The following is a 27,846-nucleotide window of genomic DNA, read 5'->3' on the forward strand; positions in this document are numbered from 1 at the left end:
GGAGTCCAAACTCTTTACAGATGGTTTTGTAGCCTTTTCCAGCCTGATGAGCATCAACAATGCTTTTTCTGAGGTCCTCAGAAATCTCCTTTGTTCGTGCCATGATACACTTCCACAAACGTGTTGTGAAGATCAGACTTTGATAGATCCCTGCTCTTTAAATAAAACATGGTGCCCACTCATACCTGATTGTCATCCCATTGATAGAAAACACCTGACTCTAATTTCACCTTCAAATTAACTGCTAATCCTAGAGGTTCACATACTTTTGCCACTCACTGATGTAATATTGGATCATTTTCCTCAGTAAATAAATGACCAAGTACAATATTTTTGTCTCATTTGTTTAACTGGGTTCTCTTTATCTACTTTTAGGACTTGTGTGAAAATCTGATGATGTTTTAGGTCATATTTATGCAGAAATATAGAAAATTCTGAAGGGTTCACAAACTTTCAAGCATCACTGTATCGTGCTTTTGTTTTTCTCAACATCATTATGCAACAAAATCATCCTCACTGTTTAAAATTTCTCCAAAGCTTGAATGAAGATCAAGTTTCAGTTCAAATGTATTAACATCATAAGCCTTTAGCTTTTCGTTCAAGTCATTTTCCAAGTCTTTCTCCAGCTATAAGTGTTGGCTAATTTGAGCTAACCAGTTATCATTACTCAGAAATACTAGCTAATGTAAATCTTTCATGATACTTTGTGCATTGTAGATTAGCGATCCTCAAAGTTGGGTGCTTGAAACCTAAATTATGAGTCTATTAAAAAATCCATTAGAGGAAATCAAAATCCACAAAATATTGAACGTTTTTATTAATTGATGAGTTCTTCTAGTTATTACTTCTGCCAACTTTGTTGGAGGAGGTTATGCTTTTTGTTTGTTTGTTTGTTCCCAACATAGCTCAAAAAATAGTGAATGGATTTTGAAAATAAAATGGAGGAAATGTGAGCCATGGACCAAGGAACAATTGATTAGATGCTGATGCAAATCCAGGTATGTATGCGGATCCAATTTTTTTTTTTTTTTTGGCCTGTTCCCAACATAACTCAAAAAGTAGTGAACAGATTTGGATGAAATTTGGTGTCCATCTTTACTATTATCCTAGTTTCAAGTGATTTGAATTTGTTGATAATATGTGGCTTGGTGGAGATATACACTGCACTGAGAGCCCTTCTCGTTATCATATTGACTGGTTACTTGAATTAAATGGATTTAATTCAAATCTCAACAACTTCAAAACAACCTACAAATAATGTCAACTTGGACCTGACATGATGGTATTGGAAAATTCATAAACAAGAAAACTCTAAAGCTCAAATAACTAGCCAGAATTGTATTGTACACATTTAAATAATGAGGGTAATATTTAAATAGTTAGATTATGTTCATAACTTTATTTATTTATTTATTTATTTATTTATTTATTTTATTTCTGAAATTTGTTTAACAGTTAAAAGAAACCCTGGCTGCAAAACATGTGTGAACCCCTGTGTAATTATAATAGAAAACTCGTTTTATAAATCTTTTTATACAGTGGGGCAAAAAAGTATTTAGTCAGTCACCAATTGTGCAAGTTCTCCCACTTAAAAAGATGAGAGAGGCCTGTAATTTTCATCATAGGTATACCTCAACTATGAGAGACAGAATGAGAAAAAAAATCCAGAAAATCACATTGTCTGATTTTTAAAGAATTTATTTGCAAATTATGGTGGAAAATAAGTATTTGGTCATTAACAAAAGTTCATCTCAATACTTTGTTATATACCCTTTGTTGGCAATGACAGAGGTCAAATGTTTTCTGTAAGTCTTCACAAGGTTTTCACACACTGTTGCTGGTATTTTGGCCCATTCCTCCATGCAGATCTCCTCTAGAGCAGTGATGTTTTGGGGCTGTCGCTGGGCAACACGGACTTTCAACTCCCTCCAAAGATTTTCTATGGGGTTGAGATCTGGAGACTGGCTAGGCCACTCCAGGACCTTGAAATGCTTCTTACGAAGCCACTCCTTCGTTGCCCAGGCGGTGCGTTTGGGCTCATTGTCATGCTGAAAGGCCCAGCCACGTTTCATCTTCAATGCCCTTGCTGATGGAAGGAGGTTTTCACTCAAAATCTCACGATACATGCCCCCATTCATTCTTTCCTTTACACGGATCAGTCATCCTGGTCCCTTTGCAGAAAAACAGCCCCAAAGCATGATGTTTCCACCCCCATGCTTCACAGTAGGTATGGTGTTCTTTGGATGCAACTCAGCATTCTTTCTCCTCCAAACACAACAAGTTGAGTTTTTACCAAAAAGTTCTATTTTGGTTTCATCTGACCATATGACATTCTCCCAATCCTCTTCTGGATCATCCAAATGCTGTCTAGCAAACTTCAGACGGGCCTGGACATGTACTGGCTTAAGCAGGGGGACACGTCTGGCACTGCAGGATTTGAATCCCTGGCGGCATAGTGTGTTACTGATGGTAGCCTTTGTTACTTTGGTCCCAGCTCTCTGCAGGTCATTCACTAGGTTCCACCCGTGTGGTTCTGGGATTTTTGCTCACTGTTCTTGTGATCATTTTGACCCCACGGGGTGAGATCTTGCGTGGAGCCCCAGATCGAGGGAGATTATCAGTGGTCTTGTATGTCTTCCATTTTCTAATAATTGCTCCCACAGTTGATTTCTTCACACCAAGCTGCTTACCTATTGCAGATTCAGTCTTCCCAGTCTGGTGCAGGTCTACAATTTTGTTTCTGGTGTCCTTTGACAGCTCTTTGGTCTTGGCCATAGTGGAGTTTGGAGTACGACTGTTTGAGGTTGTGGACAGGTGTCTTTTATACTGATAAGTTCAAACAGGTGCCATTAATACAGGTAACGAGTGGAGGACAGAGGAGCCTCTTAAAGAAGTTGTTACAGGTCTGTGAGAGCCAGAAATCTTGCTTGTTTGTAGGTGACCAAATACTTATTTTACTGAGGAATTTACCAATTCATTCATTAAAAATCCTACAATGTGATTTCCTGGATTCTTTCCCCCCATTCTGTCTCTCATAGTTGAGGTATACCTATGATGAAAATTACATGCCTCTCTCATCTTTTTAAGTGGGAGAACTTGCACAATTGGTGGCTGACTAAATACTTTTTTGCCCCACTGTATATCATGAATGTATTTCAGACCAAGATGTCCACTAAGCCTTTTGCCCCATTTCCAAAGGCATCATTCCCAAAAGAATATAAAGTTTAAGAACAATCATTCCTTTTTCATAAAACCGAATGAAGTTGGCTCTAGAAAAAAATCAACAACCTCTATTCTACAACTTAATAAAAAAATAAATACATGTAAATACAATTATCCCAGGACAAGAGACTAAATTAATTTTGCAATGAACCATCCTAGGTAATACAATTGGTAAAACAAGATAAAAGTATACAATTAACTGGAGCACAATAACTCAGTAAATATTGTGAAATTAGGTTTGGTGCCATCATTTGGGAAGACATCATACCCAAGGCACATTTTCCCATTGAATAATAACCTAATAATCATAATAATAATATTCTTGTATAATATATGGTTTAATTTTAAAGTACAATAATGCCTGTTCATGTGAACATTTCACGCTCTCCTGTCTCACACTTTCCCAACAGGTGCTTTATATATTCAATTCCAGCACCTTGAACAAAACCTGTTTTTAAATTTACACATGAACATTTTTATTTGGCATATGCTTTTATCTATAGCGATTAATAAGTGTAGTGTAATTTCATCCAAGCATCTAGCTGTTAACTGAGCTGACATCTGTACAAGTTCTTCCCGAGAATCTGATTCCACAGATGCAACGAAGTGTGGAATATACGGTATAGGAAGCACTGAGAGCAAAAACTGTTAAGTCACAAGCACGCTGGGTGAAAATTGTTCTCGTGTGTCAGTTCAAGACTTTGACCCTCAGCATGAGGTTAATTGGTGAGTGGCTCTGTTGTTTTCTGATGAACTTCAGTGTTATCTCATCATTAAGTTGAACTCAGGGCTTTGCGAGAAACGAATCAACTCTATTAGTGAGACACCCATGAGCAGAACCGATCCAACAGTAAAATGGTCCATTTACGTTAATAACATACTATTCTAAAACTAAATGGCAGTGGGAAATCAACAGTTAAAGTTCTTTCCTAGGGTCTGAAAGGTTGCATTCAAACACCAGGGTGCTTTGTCGCTGTTGTGTGTTGCATTGCTGAGCAAGAATCTTCACTATTGCCTGCTCAGATCTACTTGGATTGGATTCTCTTTCACCTACTGTAGAAGCAGAATTGCCTCAAGTAAAGAATAATACACAATAGGGAAACGCAATTACAGGAAAACAATCAACAGCATGATGTTGTGTAAGTCAGAAGTTCTTATAACATCATATCCCAAAGTGTTTTTTTCCTAACTTGCCAATGATTACATTTTTTATTCATTAAAAAATGATGCACTGTACTTTTTATCCATTTATAGTTACACTTAACATTAATGTTGTGGAACGTCCATGAAAAAAGTTCCTGTTATAAAAGCTATAAACAGCTGTTCTTTCATTCGCATCTCTTTTTCTCTCTCTTTAAGTTAATAAAACAAACAAAAACAACAAACAACAAAAACAAACAAACAAAACAGCTTGCCATGCATGTCGAAACCAGAAAGACCTTTTTCCTGAGCTCATTTCTTTGGTGACTTGAAGAGATTCCTTGCAAAAATGCTAAATAAACCTATCCTTGCAGAAAATTTCACCATATCAACAATTATATGTGTGTTAAGTCTGTTTAGGTGGAGAATCCAGCATAAAATTTCTTGCATAAGATGAATATCAATGTCATTATATAAAGACTAGTGCATCTCAACAAATTGGAATATCATGAAAAAGTTCAATATTTAGTAATTTAACAAATTAAAATGATATAGAAATAAATCAATGACTTCTGACCAATCAGAATTGGGCATTCATTGGTGCTGTGGTATAACTAAGCAATATTGCATCAGTAAGAGTGGAGTTATACTGAATACCGGCATGGTTGTGATTTGTTTATAGGCAAGAGCTCACAGCGCAGGTGTTATAGCTAATCACAGCCATGCGATATTCAGATATTCAGTATGACCACATTCTTGCAAGTGTGATATTTCTTTTATCCAGCAGTTGTATAAACAATAATTAATACCAAGGAAGTGACATTTGGACACAATATGGCCAAATGTTGAGCGCAGTAATACACACAGTGAAACATCCCAGAAATATAACAACACCATCTTATATAACAATGCCATAGTGCAAACGTCATCTTAACCAATCAAAAGTGGACTGTAACTAATTGGTGTTTAAATGAATTAATAATATAGATATTTAGGCACTGCCTAAAAGTGCAGATCCTGATGAGTGTATGAGAAAAATATTTGCAAGGGCACAAAATTAACCTGAATAGAATAATAATACTATAGCATATGAACCATCAAATTGTGTAGTGTAGTGTATTTCACGTCATTACATTGCTGCATTGTCTTGTGACAGTGATACCAATAACGAGATACACATCGCAGTTACGAATACATATTTATTCCTTTCTTTGACACTGCATGCCATGTGCCAGAAACAACACCACGCCATTTATTATGGTGTGACTCTGCTGGGTGCCTGGTGGACAGCAGTAAACCAATGCTTTCATCTTACATCATGACTATACAGTTACCATCAAATATCAAACTTGATATGTCAAACAGTTGTCTGGTTACATCTATCATGTCCATGCACATTGGCGTGCATGCACAGCACCATTTGGACTAATTACCATGCACCTGTTCCTGATTAGAGTGCAATCACAGCACACAGATATCAGGATTCTCAGTAACACCCAGACTTTGTGAAGTATATGCACTGTACCCTGCGTCTAATGTTACTAAGCCTTGTATTTTTTTACTGCTAGTTCTGACCCTGTTTGTGTTTTTGGACTGTTAGTATTGTACAACCCTGATTCCAAAAAAAAAGTTGGGACAAAGTACAAATTGTAAATAAAAACGGAATGCAATAATTTACAAATCTCAAAAACTGATATTGTATTCACAATAGAACATAGACAACATATCAAATGTCAAAAGTGAGACATTTTGAAATTTCATGCCAAATACTGGAAATCACAAAATGGGCTCAGGAATATTTCCAGAGAACATTATCTGTGAACACAATTCACCGTGCCATTCGCCGTTGCCAGCTAAAACTCTATAGTTCAAAGAAGAAGCCGTATCTAAACATGATCCAGAAGCACAGATGTCGTCTCTGGGCCAAGGCTCATTTAAAATGGACTGTGGCAAAGTGGAAAACTGTTCTGTGGTCAGACGAATCAAAATTTGAAGTTCTTTATGGAAATCAGGGACGCTGTGTCATTTGGACTAAAGAGGGGAAGGACAACCCAAGTTGTTATCAGCGCTCAGTTCAGAAGCCTGCATCTCTGATGGTATGGGGTTGCATTAGTGCGTGTGGCATGGGCAGCTTACACATCTGGAAAGACACCATCAATGCTGAAAGGTATATCCAGGTTCTAGAGCAACATATGCTCCCATCCAGACGACGTCTCTTTCAGAGAAGACCTTGCATTTTCCAACATGACAATGCCAAACCACATACTGCATCAATTACAGCATCATGGCTGCGTAGAAGAAGGGTCCGGGTACTGAACTGGCCAGCCTGCAGTCCAGATCTTTCGCCCATAGAAAACATTTGGCACATCATAAAACGGAAGATACGACAAAAAAGACCTAAGACAGTTGAACAACTAGAATCCTACATTAGACAAGAATGGGTTAACATTCCTATCCCTAAACTTGAGCAACTTGTCTCCTCAGTCCCCAGACGTTTACAGACTGTTGTAAAGAGAAAAGGGGATGTCTCACAGTGGTAAACATGGCTTTGTCCCAACTTTTTTGAGATGTGTTGTTGTCATGAAATTTAAAAATCACCTAATTTTTCTCTTTAAATGATACATTTTCTCAGTTTAAACATTTGATATGTCATCTATGTTCTATTCTGAATAAAATATGGAATTTTGAAACTTCCACATCATTGCATTCCATTTTTATTTACAATTTGTACTTTGTCCCAACTTTTTTGGAATCGGGGTTGTACGTATTACCTCTGATATCCTGTCTATGCCTCGCCTGACTACTGCCTGTTTTTCAACTCTGCCTTCATCTATGTATTGAATCTGTTTGCTAGCATGCTTTCAATAAAACTCTTCCTGCACTGACATCCATCTATTGCCCTTACATGACAGAAATTCTCAATTGTCCAACAAGCTAGTGGATTAATAACACTGTTTTAACTAGTTTTATATAAAACTTCTCATCTCATCTCATTATCTCTAGCCACTTTATCCTTCTACAGTGTCGCAGGCAAGCTGGAGCCTACCCCAGCTGACTACGGGCGAAAGGTGGGGTACACCCTGGACAAGTCGCCAGGTCATCACAGGGCTGACACATAGACACAGACAGCCATTCACACTCACATTCACACCTACAGTCAATTTAGAGTCACCAGTTAACCTAACCTGCATGTCTTTGGACTGTGGGGAAAACTGGAGCACCCGGAGGAAACCCACGCGGACACGGGGAGAACATGCAAACTCCACACAGAAAGGCCCTCATCGGCCACGGGGCTCGAACCCAGACCTTCTTGCTGTGAGGCGTCAGCGCTAACCACTACACCACTGTGCCGCCCCTAATCCCACATTATCTTTTTAAATCAAATTAAAAATAAGTGCTGGATAAAAACCCATCCAATTCAGTGGCGGCTGGTAGTCTTTCAAACAGGGGAGGCTGGTCGGTTACGATATTTCCAGATTTTAAAAGAAAAAAGAAAAAACATCAATTTTGCCCATACTCTTGCCTCTGATCTGGCTGATTGTTGGCAGGGTCACAAACTGTGAAATAACAGGTTCTTTTGGCCCATTAGCCTACTGTCCAATATACATGATGGTGGTGTTGGGGGGAGGGGTATATTTTAACATTTTATATTTTAAAATTGTGGCATGTGGCATTTTGTTTAAAAATTGATTATTATTGAAAGGAGCTCTTTGTCAGGAACCTCAGCAGTAACAGCAGAGTGTTCTGGAATAGGCACAAGCACTGACCTTGGGGAGCCAAACACAGAGCTGGGTGCCACACATTTCATTCAATGACACTTTCCCTATATTTTACTTATTTTGACTGAGAAATGTTTTATTGACAATTTTGATAACCCTTCACTTTTAATCCAGGTCTGTAGTGTGAAATATTCTCGGCTGTGCTTTTGTTTAAAAATGTTTTCCAAATTGTAGCTGTGTTTAATTCATATCCAGAAAAATATATATTCCAATATAATATACTCAGCATTTACATTTTAAATAGATTCTATATTTTTGGTCCATCCATGACATATTACTAAAGTAGCCTATTTACTGTTGTTGATGTGGGTCACTTGCTGTTAGCCAATTCACTTTCTCGTACCAGGAGAGCTGAAAGGAACGAGTATTATTCCCTACCTTTTTCACCAAGTCAATTTGAGGCGTTGGTCTACCCTGCGCTTTAATTTTAATTTTTTCCTCGAAAGGAAGACTGGCAAATGGCTTCACCAAAATTAAATCAGCAATGCTTGGCATCTGTGCGCAGCTTTCTTGCTAGCTGACTAGCCCCCTCAAGTTCAAGTTCGGTCACTCAAATAAATAAAATTTCTGGAACTAAGATAGCAAACTTGACAACACTATATTTATACTTTATTTACAATGAAAATATATACAAACTAAAAAAGCTGGTAGAAACCGTATGTAATGAATGAAATCGAAATGTAAGCTGATCTCTTACAATACACCACAGCACTTGCGAATCCGCATGGGACTGAACTGAAATTCACCGCTGCCTGTCTATATTTGAAACGAGCTGTCAATCAAAGAAAATATCCGGCTGCTTTCACCAATCACCAGTCTCCTCGCAGAAACTGCCATGTCCCTCCCACTGTGAGGCTGGGAGTCCGTGGGGTGGGTGTTTTCGCAGTATTTGTCCAATAACCGTCTTGCATTTTGATATTGAAAAGCGCAGAGCTCCCAAATGCCATTGAAGTCCACTGAGGCTGGGAGTCCGTGAGACTCCATGGGTGGGCGTTTTCGCAGTATTTGTCCAATAATCGTCTTGCATTTTGAGATTGAAAAGTGCATAGCTCCCAAATGCCATTGAAGTCCACTGAGGCTGGGCTGCATCGCATTGTCACGAGGGGGAAAAACTCACGCACACATTAGGCGAACTGAGGAAAGTTATAACGGAATGATTTCGCACTGTAGTTGGGTTGAGCACATATATTTCTATGATTCTGGATCTGAAATAGCAATGTTATAAGGTCGGCTATAACATAAGCCTAGCGCAATTCATCCTACACGATGTTCGTCATTTTTAGAGGAGGCTGAGCCTCCCTCGTTGTCTTAGAGCAATCGCCCGTGATCCAATTTATGGAAATAAAGATATAAATTTTGTTGTCCGGTGGTCAAGTGTTTATCAGATATGTTGCCTTGCACTTACGATCAAGTACCATGTGGTGGTTGGACAGATGTTATATGGTCAAATACCATGAAAAATCAGGTTGATGCATTAACATGTCCTTTGAAGTATAAAACTATCTAACAAGTACAGCAACATTATGAGAATTAAATTTTATTTTCAGTATTCCAAGAACGTTGAGTCTCAAAGCCTTTGAATGTCAAAATGGATGTGTTTAATTCCTTTAATATGTCAGAAACAATGATGTCAGTATCATGGTTTTTTGCTATAAAAGAATCATTTTACCTCACAGATCCATTAAAATCATGAGCACTAGTTCTAAAAGGTACAGTCTTTTAAGTGAGTCCACTTAATGTTCAAAAGTCTGAGGAAGAGAACACGCAAAGAGTGATTCACATCTTTACTGTATTTTGTACTTCAAATTCCTAATTTCATCATGTTTATATAATTATAAATCCCTTTATACAATGAATAAAAGCCTTTTTTTTCTAAGCTTGTGACATTTAAGTCTTCAGATTGCGGCCTTTTTTAATTGCTTTTTCAACACAAAAAGAACAGAACAGTTTTAATTCATTGTGCAATTCACCAAAGAGTAGAGCATATATGGTGAGAATTGTATCATGAAATTTTCAACTGGTTATTATAACTGGTAATTATGTATCCTGTGTGAAATGAACTTTACGTCAAACACTCAACGGCATAAACAGCGTAAGCTAGGCCTACAGTATGCTATCAGTAGTAACGAATACTAACATCTTGTGGATTTCAATAGGAAGAAAACAATGATTTAGAAACAATCCCAGTTCTGTATATAAGAACATAATATCAAAGAAATGACTGTTCAACTGACAAAGTGGATTAGACCAAGCCACCAAGCAACATCCACCTCCCTGCTTTCATCTGTTCCCACAGAGAGAAAATCAGGGCTGTTCTCATGTGCCGGAGAGTGTGATCGCTCACCTGTTCTGTGACCTGCTGAGATCTCGTGTCTGTCAGCTCCACATCCTCATTGACAGTATCCACATGACAGCACCGGTTCAATATAATGCTTACTAAGTGCCTTCTTACTCCGTCTATTTATTTCCCTCCCTGTCGTCATGTTTCTCATGCAAACTCTTCCTACTCCCTCTTCCTCATGGGTTGCAACATTTAAATTAGTCCTGTGGGGATTACTATAGAGACAGAACTGTGTGTGTGTGTGCGTGTGTGTGTGTGTGTATTGGTGTACATTACACAAGCTAGAATGCACTGGGAGCATGTGATTCCTTACCTAACCTTTGTGCGCGTGTGTGTGTGTGTGTGTGTGTGTGTGTGTGTGTGTGTGTGTGTGTGTGTATACGATGTCATCCTTTGACTGTTGAGAATGTTATGCGCTATAGCATGACTCAGGCCCAAGGAAGACAAGTTAATAATCAGCTCACTTTCTGCTTGCCAGTCGACATCCTTTACAGCAGCAATATACTGTAAACGCTTCTAGAAGAGCCGAGGACTGGGAACGATTGTGAGTGAGAGAACAACTCATTAAATTCATTTGATTCGTTTGGTGCTGACAGAGAAAGGATGAACCAGAACATTTTCAGAACTCGACAGATTTCAGGCAGAGGAACGCTCTGGTTTCAAAAGAGCATTGACATGGAAGCTGTAAGGCCGTGGATTTACAGCTGGGATAGTCATAAAAGTCATCGGTTTTACTGCTAGTATTAGAGAGAGCAAAGCAAATGAGTGCATGAGGTGGAATATCAACAGCAAAGGTCAAGGCTATTGTCAAGAAGCACATAAAGATACACACATACATATAAACTGTCACAAAATGCTGAGTCATGGTGTGCAAGAGCAACAGAACAGTCAAGCAGATCACAGCATGCACTTTTCAGAGCATTCTGCTGAATAAGTAAACGTTTATATTGCCTGCTTGCCTGCCTGTCAAATAAAGTAAGCTATACAGTGGCTTACATAAGTATTCACCCCTTGGACTTTGCCATATTTTGTTGTGTTACAACTTTGAAATGAATTGGATGTCATGAATCAGAGACAAAGACAAAGAATAGCCCTTAATATTGAAGTAGGGTGAAAGTCATTAAATTGTCACATACGGTATAGAAAAAAAATTAAAAAAATAAAAAAGTGATTGCATAAGTATTCCTGAACTAATTTAAGGTTTCACCACAATGATGGTGAATACTTATGAAATCACAAGTGTTGAATTTGTAAGTAACTTTGAAAACTTCATCAAATCCCCTGCCTCAAACACCCCCAATATTCCAATATTTTGGTAAATGTATCAATTTAACACATTATGATATCAACATTCACTGGATATGAGCAATTGCACACTCTGATTGGCTACTCTACTACTAGGCTATCAGCTCATATACCACGAGTAGAGAAAAACAAAATGGCGGAGTGTTTTGCTGAGGATGAAATAAAAACTCTATTCAAAAACAAAAAACCCCAAAATACAAAAAAGCAACAAAATATGGAATGAAAATATTTGATGTTAAGAATGTATCTTTTTTATTTTTCAAGAATTATTATTATTATTATTATTATTATTATTATTATTATTATTATTAGTCAGCCCTGTGATGACCTGGTGACCAGGACATGTCCAGGGTGTACCCCGCCTTTCGCCCGTAGTCAGCTGGGATAGGCTCCAGCTTGCCTGCGACCCTGTAGAAGGATAAAGCGGCCAGAGATAATGAGATGAGATTATTATTATTATTATTATTATTATTATTATTGCATTTTTCAACAATTGCTGCTGTCATTTCACCAGTTTGTTTGCATTCTTCATCTTTAAGCATTAAAATTTGTTGTTGTTTTTTTAGACTGGTTCAAAAGCTCAAAGAAGTTTGAAAATTACAGAACTGAAATGTCCCAGGAAGAATTAAATAAACATCTAAAGCTATTTGATACCTCGGCACGACAGCAAGATGGCACTTTCTACAAAAACACCCACTAAATTCAATTCATTTTTAAGGTTTTTAAGAAGTTTGCCTAAGCAGAAATGATTTTGTCAGATGTTTTGTATAAAGTTTTTATTTATTGAATTTGCAAAAAATAAAAATAAAAATGCTCTGTTTCTCAAAATCCAGTGAATGTGGATAAGATAAAACAATAATTCCATTAAATCCTGTCATACATGGCTTTGCCTCATTGCCTATCAATTTCAAGTTCAAGTTCAAAGTGTTTATTGCCATATGCACAGTAAGGACATGTCCTCTTGCACAGTGAAATTCTTAGTTTGCTGTCCACCATGAATGCCAATTACAAATACAAATAAATTAATAGGCGGAATCAATAATACAAAGTAAAGGCAATGTAGTGCAAAATAAAAGCAAAAGAAAAAAAACAGTATAGTACAAAATAAAGGTAAATGTAGTGCAAAATTGGCAGTGTAATACAAAAATAAGGCAATAATCGGACGTAGCAGCAAAAAAGGGCAGTAATGTGCAAATATGTGCAAACAAATGTAAACAGATGTAAACAGTCAAGGACAGTTTACAGGGAGGTAGTCCATGGTTATAGACTCCTGTCAGCTGTTCAGGAGTCTGATGGTGGTGGGAATGAAAGAGTTCTTTAGTCTGACAGGCTTACATTTCACACTTTTGTACCTCCGGCCTGAGGGTAGAAGTGTGAACAGTCCGTGCTGGGGGTGGGTGGGGTCTTTGAGGATGGAGGCAGCTCTCCTGTGGACTCTGCAGTGGTAGATGCTCTGCAGAGAGGGCAGTGGAGTTTTGGTGATCCTCTCAGCAGTCTTCACCACCCTCTGCAGGCGTTTGCAGTCCATAGCTGTAGTGCTGCCGTACCACACGAGTCAGCTCATGTATGACTTGGTTTCATGGAATAATTATTAATTATCGCAATGAAGTCCATTTCTGTACTGCGTTTTAACAACACAAAGGGTTGGGTGGGGTTTAATACATATGCAAGCCACTGTAAACAAGTTATTTATTTGTCACAACTGGCCAAACAGAATGTGATGAACAGTGCTCGTAAACTAGGTATCTAATCATCTGTGTTAATCTGGGCTAAATTAAACTGCAAACTTCCATACTCACCAACTGATCAATTCCCACCCATTCGATAGATCTCCCTTACCACATGACAACTAACAACATTGTTCTTCCTCTGAGACATGTGAAACCAGCCATTGCATCTTTTCAAACTGCTTCTGATGTTTAAGATACCAGTCAAAAGTTTGGACACACCTTCTAATTCAAATGTTTTTCTTTATTTTTATAAATTAAAAGTCACTTCATGCGCTAAAAAGTAATGATGGATGTCATTTCTTTTTACTTAGTTGAGCAGTTCTTGACATAATATGGATTACTACAGTTGTGGTGTGGAATAGGGCTATTTACTGTATTTTGACTATTTTCTACAATGTAGAAAATAGTCAAAATACAGAAAAACCTATGAATGAGTGGGTGTGTCCAAACTTTTGACTGGTACTGTATGTCACAGCTGGACACACTCAGGGGACAGCACCAACTGCTCAACATGCACTCACAGAAGTCCACAACTGGCTCAGGTCACAGAGGGTTGTCCCTACCAGCCACAAAGCATTTTCCAATTTTTTCTTCTCATATGTCAGCCGTAGTTTGCTGTATGCAGTTGACTGTTTACCAGGGTGGACATAGAGCAGTTCCCACCCAACCATTCACACACGTGGTCAATTTAGAGTAGCCAGTTAAACGAACCACATGTCTTTGGACAGTGGAGGGAAACCAGAGCACCCAGATGAAACCCATGGGGAGAGTATGGAAACTCCACACAGAAAGGCCCTTGTCAGCCGTGAGGTTCAAATCCGGAACCTTCTCGCTGTGAGGCAACAGTACTAATGACTGCACCACCATGCCACCTGTATTTGCCAATGATGAGGCAAAATGTTTCTGTTGTGCCACTCAGTAGGCATATTTTTCTAACTTTGTCAACTGGCCAAGTTGAATGAGAAAACAGAATGTTCAGATAAATATGAAATCCGAGAGATGGGGTTTGATGTACATGGGCAGGTATTGGAGGTGGGGTCAAGGAGTACAACCCCAATTCCAAAAAAGTTAAGTACAAATTGTAAATAAAAATGGAATGCAATAATTTACAAATCTCAAAAACTGATATTGTATTCACAATAGAACATAGACAACATATCAAATGTCGAAAGTGAGACATTTTGAAATTGCATGCCAAATATTGGCTCATTTGAAATTTCATGACAGCAACACATCTCAAAAAAGTTGGGACAGGGGCAATAAGAGGCTGGAAAAGTTAAAGGTACAAAAAAGGAACAGCTGGAGGACCAAATTGCAACTCATTAGGTCAATTGGCAATAGGTCATTAACATGACTGGGTATAAAAAGAGCATCTTGGAGTGGCAGTGGCTCTCAGAAGTAAAGATGGGAAGAGGATCACCAATCCCCCTAATTCTGCGCCGACAAATAGTGGAGCAATATCAGAAAGGAGTTCGACAGTGTAAAATTGCAGAGTTTAAACATATCATCATCGTGTGCATAATATCATCAAAAGATTCAGACAATCTGGAAGAATCTCTGTGCGTAAGGGTTAAGGCCGGAAAACCATACTGGGTGCCCATGATCTTCGGGCCCTTAGACAGCACTGCATCACATATAGGCATGCTTCTGTATTGGAAATCACAAAATGGGCTCAGGAATATTTCCAGAGAACATTATCTGTGAACACAATTCACCATGCCATCCGCCGTTGCCAGCTAAAACTCTATAGTTCAAAGAAGAAGCCGTATCTAAACATGATCCAGAAGCGCAGACGTCTTCTCTGGGCCAAGGCTCATTTAAAATGGACTGTGGCAAAGTGGAAAACTGTTCTGTGGTCAGATGAATCAAAATTTGAAGTTCTTTATGGAAATCAGGGATGCCGTGTCATTCAGACTAAAGAGGAGAAGGACGACCCAAGTTGTTATCAGCGCTCAGTTCAGAAGCCTGCATCTCTGATGGTATGGGGTTGCATTAGTACATGTGGCATGGGCAGCTTACACATCTGGAAAGACACCATCAATGCTGAAAGGTATATCCAGGTTCTAGAGCAACACATGCTCCCGTCCAGATGACGTCTCTTTCAGGGAAGACCTTGCATTTACCAACATGACAATGCCAAACCACATACTGCATCAATTACAGCATCATGGCTGCATAGAAGAAGGGTCCGGGTACTGAACTGGCCAGCCTGCAGTCCAGATCTTTCACCCATAGAAAACATTTGGCGCACCATAAAATGGAAGATACAACAAAAAAGACCTAAGACAGTTGAGCAACTAGAGTCCTACATTAGACAAGAATGGGTTAACATTCCTATCCCTAAACTTGAGCAACTTGTCTCCTCAGTCCCCAGACGTTTACAGACTGTTGTAAAGAGAAAAGGGGATGTCTCACAGTGGGAAACATGGCCTTGTCCCAACTTTTTTGAGATGTGTTGTTGTCATGAAATTTAAAATCACCTAATTTTTCTCTTTAAATGATACATTTTCTCAGTTTAAACATTTGATATGTCATCTATGTTCTATTCTGAATAAAATATGGAATTTTGAAACTTCCACATCATTGCATTCTGTTTTTATTTACAATTTGTACTTTGTCCCAACTTTTTATGGAATCGGGGTTGTAAATAAATCAATTTTTTTTTGTCATTCATCTTATGGACACTAGATTTTACTTGCTGTGCCTTTTAATCTAGAACTCCCAAGGGTTCTTTGTCTTGTCCCACCAGAGGAATCCATCAGGATACTTTGTAGAAACTTACATCAGAGACTTCAAAGTACAGTATATCCCTTCTAGTCTTAACTATCCTTTAAAAGTGCACCCCATCCATGAATAGAAAGGGACTACCACTGACCAGATTATTATTTTTCTGGTGGACCATTCTCATTAAAGCAGTGAAATTTTCATGGTAGCCGTATGCTGTTGTGTGTATAAATGGATTTTTTTTTAAGACCTCAATGCCACTGCAAGGTTAAGAACAATCTGTCAATCAAAAATCCCAGGATACAGTCATGCTGTGCTCCAAAACTGACCAGTAATGAAGGGATAGAGAAGTCTGAAAACGTCATGCTGTGCATACCCATTGCTGTTTTGAGAATTTTATGATTGTGCTAGGGCTCCATTTGTCATTGCTATTGGCCAGATTGTTACTTTGCAGTCTGTAATTTCTTATTAAAAGCAACACGAGTTTGCAATTTAATTTCAATTTGCTTTATTATTACACCCTTGTGTGGAGGTGCTAGAATATAATATGTACACATATGTATAACATTGACTCCAGTCTTTCATTTGAAACTCATATCAATAACATTACCCAGATAGCTTTCTTTCATCTTAGAAGTATTGCCAAGATAAGAAATATAATGTCATTACATGACGTAGAAAAACTAGTTCATGCTTTTTTTTTACCTCTAGGTTGGATTATTGTAATGCTTTACTGTCTAGATGTTCCAATAAGTGCATAAACAAGCTCCAGTTAGTTCAAAATGCAGCAGCAAGAGTCCTTACTAGAACTAGAAAATCTGACCACATAACTCCTGTCTTATCCACACTGCACTGGCTCCCAATCAAATTTCATATTGTTTATAAAATACTAATATTGACCTTTAAAGCACTGAATGGTCTCGCACCACAGTACCTGAGCAAACTTCTGGTCCTTTATGGCCTGCCATGCTTACTTAGATCAAAAGGTTCTGCTGGTATCTCATATAGTGAAGGCTACATCAGGGGGCAGAGCCTTTTCTTACAAAGCCCCACAGTTATGGAACAGCCTTCCAAGTAGTTTTTGGGAGTCAGACACAGTCTCAGCGTTTAAGTCTAGGCTGAAAACATGTCTATTTAGTCAAGCCTTTTGGTAATAGTTTTATTCGGTAAAAGAGTAGATCTGGAGGGTCTAAGTATAGTGTTTTGGTAAACTGGGATGTATGGATGCTGTCAGCTCCCCACTCACTCGCTCACTTGGGTTTGTTGACAGTGTAGTGGCTGGCTGCTTTATGTCCTGGGGTGCCCTCATGCCTGTGTTACCTTCTGGCTCTCCCTTTTTAGGTATGCTGTCATAGTTAGTTTTGCCGGAGTCCCTGCTTACACTCAGCGAAAAATGTATACTGTTCTTACTCATTAGGTGACATTGGGCATACCTAACAATCTGTGTGCCCCCCCCACTCTGTTTGTCCCTCGAAGTTGCTTGAAAGTTTGTGAACCATTTAGAATTTTCTATATTTCTGCATAAATATGACCTAAAACATCATCAGATTTTCACAAGTCTCAAAAGTAGATAAAGAGAACCCAGTTAAACAAATGAGACAAAAATATTGTACTTGGTCGTTTATTTATTGAGGAACATGATCCAATATTACATATCTGTGAGTTAGCGTTTAAAAAATCCATGGTTCATTTCCTTTGAATGTTATTTCAGTTGACTTGCTAACTTTAGGACTGCAGTTGTCATGAACAGTTTTGCACTCAAGTTTCCATCAATGAACAGTTTATAACTCCAACAAAACAGACTTCATGTTAAAACTATAATTATTTTCCTGGTTTTATAGTTATACTTTGTGACAATATAGGACACTGTTATAGAAGCAAGTTATTTATAATCATGTTGTCTGTTGTCACCCAAATGAGGATGGGTTCCCTTTTGAGTCTGATTCCTCTTGAGGTTTCTTCCTGTCGTCTGAGGGAGTTTTTCCTTGCCATCATTGCCACAGGCTTGCATTGGGGATCGATTAGGGATAAAATTAGCTCATGTTTAAAGCCTTTAATTTTCTGTAAAGCTGCTTTGCAACAATGTCTATAGTTAAAAGCGCTATAAAAATAAACTTGACTTGACGAATATTTATTGCACTCCTGAGTACACCAATGCCAGAACAAACTTTCATGTGAACTGAGAGTTTGACTAAGACTTGTGTCTTGCTGACTTTGTAAGTGTAACCTTAAGCAGTAGTTCCACCTCATTGTCAGGCTGTCCATATAAATCCTTGTGTTTGTCATTTTTTTTCACCATGCTGGTGGTTTTCCCACATTTTATCTGCTCTACCAATTATCATGAAACAGATGATATACTATCGCCACCTACTCGGCTGGCATACTCGTGAATGTTTTTCAAATTGTTTTTGTGTTTTCCTGTGGATGGGACTTGAAAACAACATTGCCAAAAATACCCCAATACATTTCTACACACATACACTATGCGTGGATGGGGCCTTGTCTTAGTGCCCTGCACAGAGTCAAGGTTCCATGACCTCCAATACATCTGGTATAGCTCATCAACTAATTATGAAGCCCTTTATAAGTTGGTTCAGGTGTGCTGTAAGTTAGAAAACACTGCATGGCACTGAGTCTCCAGAACAGCAAGCCCAAGGCAAGAGGATGATTGACACAAATTGTACATGGAAAAATATGAACTATAGTCTCTGTAACTGTACTCTCACAAAATAGACCAAAAAGATAAGTGTGTGTAGTGGCCAGGTGGTGTGGCCAATAAGTGTAAGATGGAAAAATCTATCTTGGCTTGTCTGCTCCTTTTTCCAGCGCCATACTCTAATGAGACGTGCTTGTCTTAAGACAGCATTTAATGAATGTAGCCACAAGAAAAATATGTCTTCTATTTCCTCTAGATGCTTTTAATAAGTTACTAACAATATCTCCAGACTAGCAGTTACCTAATCTTCTTCGGAAAACTATATGAATAGTTAATACACTTTTGCTTGTACATACAGTATAAACCACTGTATTATGATATCCCTATGATATTTAATTTGTAGTGTTGAATGCATTCTTAATTGTGTTATGCCATGTGGTATATGGCTGCCTGTTGAGATCATTAAAGAGAGAGAAAGAGCATAAACACAGGGAGTTTTGCAAGAATGTTAACGAGACAGAGAACATCATTATAAATGATAAGTAGACCCACACAAGTACAAGTGTGGTTTTAAGATTCTTGTTTACACCAATGAAAAAAAAAATCCAGTTAAAATAAAAATACAAATTAAAATAAAATGTAAAAATACACATTACATTGCCCATGTTGTGAGAGATTCATTTTGGTATGTTAAATGCTTTATATTTACTTAAAATAAATATACAGTATATCTGTATACAGTATGTATGTATGGATGTGTGTATGTATGTATATACAGTGTCTTGCAAAAGTATTCATCCCCCTTGGTGTTTGTCCTGTTTTGTCGCATTACAAGATGGAATTAAAATGGATTTTTGGAGGGTTAGCATAATTTAAGTTATACAATTTACACAACATGCTTACCACTTTAAAGGTGCAAATTGTTGTTTTATTGTGACACAAACAACAATTAACATGGAAAAAAACCCAGAAATCTGGAGTGTGCATAGGTATTCAACCCCTTTCATATCCATCCATCCATTATCTGTAACCACTTATCCTGTGCAGAGTCACAGGCAAGCTGGAGCCTATCCCAGCTGACTATGGGCGAGAGGCGGGGTACACCCTGGACAAGTCGCCAGATCATCGCCGGGCTGACACATACCAAACAACCATTCACACTCACATTCACACCTACGGTCAATTTAGAGCCACCCATTAACCTAACCTTCATGTCTTTGGACTGTGGGGAAAACTGGAGCACCTGGAGGAAACCCACACAGACACAGGGAGAACATGCAAACTCCACACATGCCCCTTTTCCACTGACAAAGAACTGGCTCTGGGGCCAGAAAAAAATGGTTCCAGGCTAGCACCAACTCTCTGCTGGGCCAGAGGAAAGAACCGCTTACATCAGCGGGGGGGGGGGTTGTTAAGACCAACAACAATAACAAGACCGCGAAAGATTGCCATTTTTAAGCGACGAGAAGCAGCAGCTGTACAAACGCGAAGTCATCCATTATTATTATTGTTGTTGCTGCTGCTGCTGCTGCTTCTTCCATGTTGTTTTTGCTTCGATATTCACGCCAAGGTTTATGCAAACGTAGTGACGTAACTGACATTGTGGCAGCGGGGCCGTGGTCAAGCGCCGGTCTGTGACAGGAGGGCGGAGTCAGGGAAGGTAAGTGGCAGAATCACTACACCTGACGGCAATTAACCTGTGTTTGTGTGTGTCTTCCCAGTGACTGCGCCCTATTTAAGGATGGAGAGCGAGAGCAGAGGGGCTCTCTCCCCAATCAGACGACTGGAGTGTGTGTGTGCGTGTGTGGCTGAGAGAGTGAAAGTTTACTGAAAAGTAAAAATAAAAGAATTTGTGAAACCTGATCTCTGTCCTGCCATCCTCTGTGCTCCACCCTTGCTTAGAACTTTTACAGTGGTGCTGAAACCCGGGAGCATGGAGCACAGCAGCCTAACAGCCCCATGGAGTCCTCCCCGTTCACTGAACTAGTCCATGCCCTCGCCACGGCCCAGCAAAGCCAGCACCAGGCGCTACTCACCCTCCGAAAGGAGCAGGAACAGCGGTTCGAGGCCCTGGTGTTGGCCCAACAGGAAGATCAAGAGGCGTTCCGGCACCTCCTTGCGTCGGCAGGGTCCACCAGCGCTCCTACCGCGGGCCCGTCTCCCCTCATCGTCACCAAGATGGGCCCGCAGGACGACCCCGAGGCGTTCATCATGCTCTTCGAGCAAGTCGCCGAAGCCTCGGGGTGGCCAATGGAGCAGCGCGCGGCGCGCCTCCTCCCCCTGCTAACAGGAGAGGCACAGCTGGCCGTGCTACAGCTCCCCGCCGACTGCCGGCTGGCCTACGCGGACCTCCGCCGGGCCGTCCTCCAGCACGTGGGGCGCACCCCAGAACAACAGCGCCAGCGCTTCCGCGTGTTGAGCTTGGAGGAAGTCGGCCGGCCATTCGCGTTTGGCCAACAACTCTGGGACGCCTGCTGGCGGTGGCTGAGGGCCAACAACTGCGATGCTGAGGAGATCGTCAATCAGGTGGTGCTGGAGCAGTTCGTCGCGCACTTGCCAGCAGGAACCGCGGAGTGGGTCCAGTGCCACCGCCCGGCGTCGCTGGATCAGGCAGTTGAGCTGGCGGAGGACCATTTGGCGGCTGTCCCGGCGGCAGGACAGCAGATGTCATCTTCTCTTCTCTCCTCTTCTCTCTCTCTCTCTCCCCCTCCTCCTGTGTCCCGTCCTCGCCCTATTGCCCCACCGCGGAGGTGGGGGCCGGCACCACCCCAGCCAGCCCGCCGCACCCGTGGTTCCCTCCCGTTTCTCCCTTCTGTGTCTGTCTCTCCCCCACCTCAGGTGAGTGAGCCCCAGATTACTGGTGCAGAGGGAAAGCCCGGGCCGGTTTGCTGGCGCTGCGGGGAGCCGGGCCACCCTCAACAGCAGTGCACGGCGATGGAAGTGGGCGCGGTGGTTCGGATCCCCGACGCGCCAGAGGCCGCCCTCGATCGGGCCAGAGCATATCGCATACCGGTGAGTATCCAAGGGGATACATATCAGGCATTGGTGGATTCTGGTTGTAACCAGACCTCAATTCACCAAAGCCTGGTGCAAAACAAGGCACTGGGGGGAGCACAGGGGGTGAAGGTGTTGTGTGTGCACGGGGATGTTCACAGCTACCCTTTGGTGTCAGTCCACATTTTTTTCAGAGGGGAAAAATTTATAGTGAAGGCAGCGGTTAATCCTTGCCTTACCCACTCTTTAATTTTGGGGACTGATTGGCCGGGATTTCGGGGTTTGATGACACGCTTAGTAGAGAGTGGGTCCTGCCATTTAGCAGGGGGAGGCCCCGGTGTCGCTTTGGTGGGAGCAGCTGTCACAGAGCCATGTACGTCATCTCCGCGTCAGAGTGAGGAGCCCCAGGCTCCTCCTCTCTCTCTTGGGGAATTCCTCGCGGATTTCCCGTTAGAACAATCGCGAGACGAGACTCTGCGACATGTGTTTGACCAAGTGAGAGTAATTGATGGTCAAACGCTCCCTCCGAACGCCACCCCGTCCTTCCCCTATTTCTCTATTATGAAGGATACATTATACCGAGTGACGCAGGACACTCAGACGAAAGAGCAAATTATGCAGCTTTTAATTCCAAAGAGCCGCCGGAAATTGGTATTCCAGGCGGCTCACGTTAATCCCATGGCTGGACACCTAGGGCAGGACAAGACACTAGCCCGAATAATGGCCCGATTCTATTGGCCGAGGATTCGCGGCGATGTTCGTAGGTGGTGTACGGCATGCCGCGAATGCCAGTTAGTAAATCCAGCGGCCATTCCAAAAGCGCCTTTGCGCCCTCTTCCATTAATCGAGACCCCGTTTGAGAGAATTGGGATGGATCTCGTCGGGACATTAGATCGGTCAGCACGAGGGTACCGCTTTATATTAGTTCTGGTGGACTATGCAACGCGATACCCGGAAGCAGTGCCTCTGCGCAATATCTCAGCACGCAGTATTGCAGAGGCACTCTTCCGCGTCATCTCCCGAGTCGGAATCCCGAAAGAGATTCTGACTGATCAAGGCACTACATTTATGTCACGGACACTGCGCGAATTGTATGGGTTATTGGGGATTAAGCCGATCCGCACCAGTGTGTATCACCCACAAACGGACGGTTTAGTGGAACGGTTCAATCGCACCCTCAAATATATCATTAAAAAATTAATAAGTGAGGACGCACATAATTGGGATAAGTGGCTCGAGCCCTTGTTGTTCTCAGTGCGAGAGGTTCCCAAGGCCTCCACGGGGTTCTCCCCATTCGAACTATTATATGGGCGTCAGCTGCGCGGCATCCTAGACGTACTGTGGGAAAATTGGGAGGAGGGACCTTCACAAAGCAAGAATGAAATTCAGTATGTTATGGACCTGTGCGCAAAACTCCACACGCTCACCCAACTAACCCAGGAGAATTTGCGGCAGGCCCAGGAATGGCAAGCCCGCCTGTACAACAAGGGTACGCGCCTTAGGGAGTTCACCCAGGGAGATAAAGTACTCGTACTGTTGCCCACTTCGAGCTCCAAATTGATCGCCAAGTGGCAAGGACCCTTTGAGGTCACACGGTGAGTCGGTGATGTCGACTATGAGGTGAGGCGAACAGACGGGATGGGGCGCTACAAATTTACCACCTCGATCTCCTTAAACTCTGGAGGGAGGAGGTCCCCGTGGCGTTGGTGTCGGTGGTTCCGGAGAAGGCGGAGCTGGGGCCGGAGGTCCGAAAAAGGGCATTGACATCACGTACCCCTCTGGTCCCCTGTGGAGACCACCTCTCCCCGACCCAGCTCACGGAGGTCGCCCAGTTGCAGACTGAGTTTTCGGATGTGTTCTCACCCCTGCCCGGTCGCACTAACCTCATAGAGCACCACATAGAGACCCCCCCGGGGGTAGTAATGCATAGCCGCCCTTACAGACTACCCGAACACAAAAAAAAGGTGGTTCGGGAAGAACTTGAGACCATGCTCGAAATGGGCATCGTTGAGGAGTCCCACAGTGACTGGAGCAGCCCGGTGGTCTTGGTACCCAAGGCCGACGGGTCGGTCCGGTTCTGTGTGGACTACAGAAAAGTCAACGCAGTGTCTAACTTCGACGCGTACCCAATGCCTCATATTGATGAGTTGCTCGATCGACTCGGCACTGCTCGCTTTTATTCGACGCTGGATTTGACGAAGGGATATTGGCAGATCCCTTTGACTCCACTATCCCGAGAAAAAATGGCCTTTTCCACACCGTTTGGTTTACACCAATTCGTCACACTTCCGTTTGGGCTGTTTGGGGCACCCGCTACGTTTCAGCGGCTGATGGACAGAGTCCTCCGCCCTCACACCACTTATGTGGCCGCTTATCTAGATGACATCATCATCTATAGTAATGACTGGCAGCGGCACCTCGAACATCTGAGGGCCGTCCTTAGGTCGCTGAGATGAGCGGGGCTCACAGCCAACCGAAAGAAGTGTGCGATTGGGCGGGTGGAAGTATGGTATCTGGGCTTCCACTTGGGCAACGGGCAGGTGCATCCCCAAATTAATAAGTTGGCAGCAACTGCGGCCTGCCCGAGGCCCAAGACCAAAAAGGGGGTGAGACAGTTCCTGGGGCTTGCTATTACCGTAGGTTTATACCTAATTATTCGGACGTCACCAGCCCGCTGACTGATCTCACTAAAAAGGGGCACCAGATCCGGTCCAGTGGACGGAGCAGTGCCAGCGGGCTTTTTCAGAGGTAAAGGCTGCACTGTGTGGGGGGCCACTTCTACACTCCCCTGACTTTTCTCTCCCCTTTGTGTTGCAGACCGATGCGTCGGACAGAGGGCTGGGGGCAGTTTTGTCCCAGGAGGTGGAGGGGGAGGACCGCCCCGTCCTGTACATCAGCAGAAAGCTGTCAGTGCGTGAGGGGCGCTACAGCACGATAGAGAAAGAGTGTCTGGCGATCAAGTGGGCGGTCCTCACCCTCCGTTACTACCTGCTGGGGCACCCTTTCACCCTCTGTTCAGACCACGTGTCCCTCCAGTGGCTCCACCACATGAAGGATGCCAACGCGCGGATCACCCGTTGGTATCTGGCATGCCAACCCTTCAATTTTAAGGTGGTCCACAGGCCGGGGGCACAGATGGTCGTGGCGGACTTCCTCTCCCATCAAGGGGGGGGGAGTTGGCTGCGGGCCGGACGGCCACCCGGCCTGAGTCGGGTGGTGGGGGTATGTGGCAGCGGGGGTGTGGTCAAGCGCCGGTCTGTGACAGGAGGGCGGAGTCAGGGAAGGTAAGTGGCAGAATCACTACACCTGATGGCAATTAACCTGTGTTTGTGTGTGTCTTCCCAGTGAATGCGCCCTATTTAAGGAGGGAGAGCGAGAGCAGAGGGGCTCTCTCCCCAATCAGACGACTGGAGTGTGTGCATGCATGTGTGGCTGAGAGAGTGAAAGTTTACTGAAAAGTAAAAATAAAAGAATTTGTGAAACCTGATCTCTGTCCTGCCGTCCTCTGTGCTCCACCCTTGCTTAGAACTGTTACAGACGTATACAGCGACGTAATGACATGGCTTCCCTTAGCACCGCGAGCTATGGAAAAGCAAACTGGTTCTCAGCTGGCTCGCAAGTTGAACGAGTTGTGAACCAGCACCAGCACTGGCCCCGAACCAGCCCTGGAACTGATTTGGTGGAAAAGGGGTAACAGAAAGGCCCCCGTCAGCCACTGGGCTCAAACCCAGAACTTTCTTGCTGTGAGGCAACAGTGCTAACCACTACACCACTGTGTTGCCCCCCCCCCCCCCCCCAATATGAAACCCCTAAATAAGAGCTGGTCCAACCAGTTCACTTCATAAATCACATAATTAGTTGATTAAGATCCACCTGTGTGCAATCAAAGTGTCACATGATCTGTCACATGATGTCTGTATAAATCAACCTGTTCTGGAAGGACCCTGACTCTGCAACACTACGAAGCAAGCAACATGAAAACCAAGGAGCACTCCAAATAGGTCAGAGACAAAGTTGTGGAGAAGTATAGATCAGGGTTGGGTTATAAAAAAAATATCCCAAACTTTGAATATCCCAGGGAGCACCATTAAATCCATTATAGCAAAATGGAAAGAATATGGCACGACTACAAATGTGACAAGAGAAGGCCACTCACCAAAACTGACAGACCAGGTAAGGAGGGCATTAATCAGAGATACAACAAATATATGAAAGATAACACTGAAGGAGCTGCAAAGATCCACAGTGGAGATGGGAGTATCTGTCCATAGGACCACTTTAAGCCATACACTCCATAGAGCGGGGCTTTATGGAAGAGTTGCCAGAAAAAATCCATTGCTTAAGAAAACACATTTGGAGTTTACCCAACAGCATGTGGCAGACTCCCCAAACACATGGAAGAAGATTCTCTGGTCAAATGACACTAAAATTGATCTTTTTGGGCATCATGGGAAATACCATGTGTGGTGCAAGCCAAACACCCTGAGAACACCATTCCTACAGTGAAGCATGGTGGTGGCAGCATCATGCTGTGGGATATTTTTGATCTGCAGGGACAGGAAAGCTGGTCAGGACTGAAGGAAAGATGGATGGCACTAAATACAAGGCAATTCTGAAGTAAAATCTGTTTGAGTCAGCCAGAGGTTTGAGATTGGGATGAAGGTTCACATTCCAGCAATGACCCTAAACATACTGTGAAAGCTACACTGGAGTGGTTTAAAGGGAAACATTTAAATGTCTTGGAATGGTCTAATCAAAGCCCAGACCTCAATCCAATTGAGAATCTGTGGCATAACTTGAAGATTGCTGTACACCAACGCCACCCATCTAACTTGAAGGAGTTGGAGTAGTTTTGCCTTGAGGAATGGGAAAAAATCCCAGTGGCTCGATGTGCTAAGCTAATAGAGGCATAGCCCAAGACACTTGCAGCTGTAATTGCAGCAAAAGTTAGATCTACAAAGTATTGACTTTTTTTTTGAGGGGAGGTACCTATGTTTTTTTCATCTTAATTGTTGTTTGTGTCATAATAAAACAACAACTTACACCTTTAAAGTGGTAGGCATGTTGTGTAAATCAAATGGTGCCCCCCCCCAAAAAAAAAAAAAAAAAAAAAATTGTAATTTCATCTTGTAATGTGACAAAACAGGACAAACACCAAGGGGGATGAATACTTTTGCAAGACACTGAATACCAACTTAGTGGAAGAAGTAATTAGCAGACCAAATGTAATGTAAGCTTAATTAATGTTAAAGATGACTGTAAGCAATAAGCATAACCTCAGATTGTGGAACTAAAATTTTCAGACCCAGAAAACACTGCATCAGCTCTGGCCCACATGTTCAGCTCACAAAGGACTTGATTAACTAATGAGCTGATTAAGAAAGGTGTTAATGAAGTAGTAATTATACTATTAAAAATACAATTTTAGAGATAATAATCAGAAAATACAATGTATTAGTCCTAACTTTCATCATCGCCACACAAACACATTTACAATACTTTTGTCATGGTGAAATTATGATTATTATTTTTTTTAAATCTCCCTGATAAACCTCATCTCCCACAGAATTAAATTAATTAAAATTTGGATCAGAAATCATAACACATTCCATTATAAGCATTCGTACTATTCATAAAACTTGGTCTATGTTAATTGGGATGGCTGTGATGGTTATATCATTGATTAACATTCCCAAAATTACATTATATTACATTTATAAAAATGTGTTGATTGGCGAGGTCTCACTGCTGAGTCCTCCACGCAAACACATAAACTGTAAACATCACAACCTCCAGTAACCTTTGAATTGAAGATAGTTAACTCTCATAGTTCACATTGCTAGTTTCATTTCACAGTGCTGATGTTTTGCTCAGGTCTCATACTGTATGTCTAGCTTGATGTTTCACATTCGTAACTGCAGGTCACCCATATCTGTCTTTAACGTGAAGGCACCT

Source organism: Neoarius graeffei, chromosome 3 (genome assembly GCF_027579695.1).
Source record: "Neoarius graeffei isolate fNeoGra1 chromosome 3, fNeoGra1.pri, whole genome shotgun sequence".
In the NCBI taxonomy this organism is placed as follows: Eukaryota; Metazoa; Chordata; class Actinopteri; order Siluriformes; family Ariidae; genus Neoarius; species Neoarius graeffei.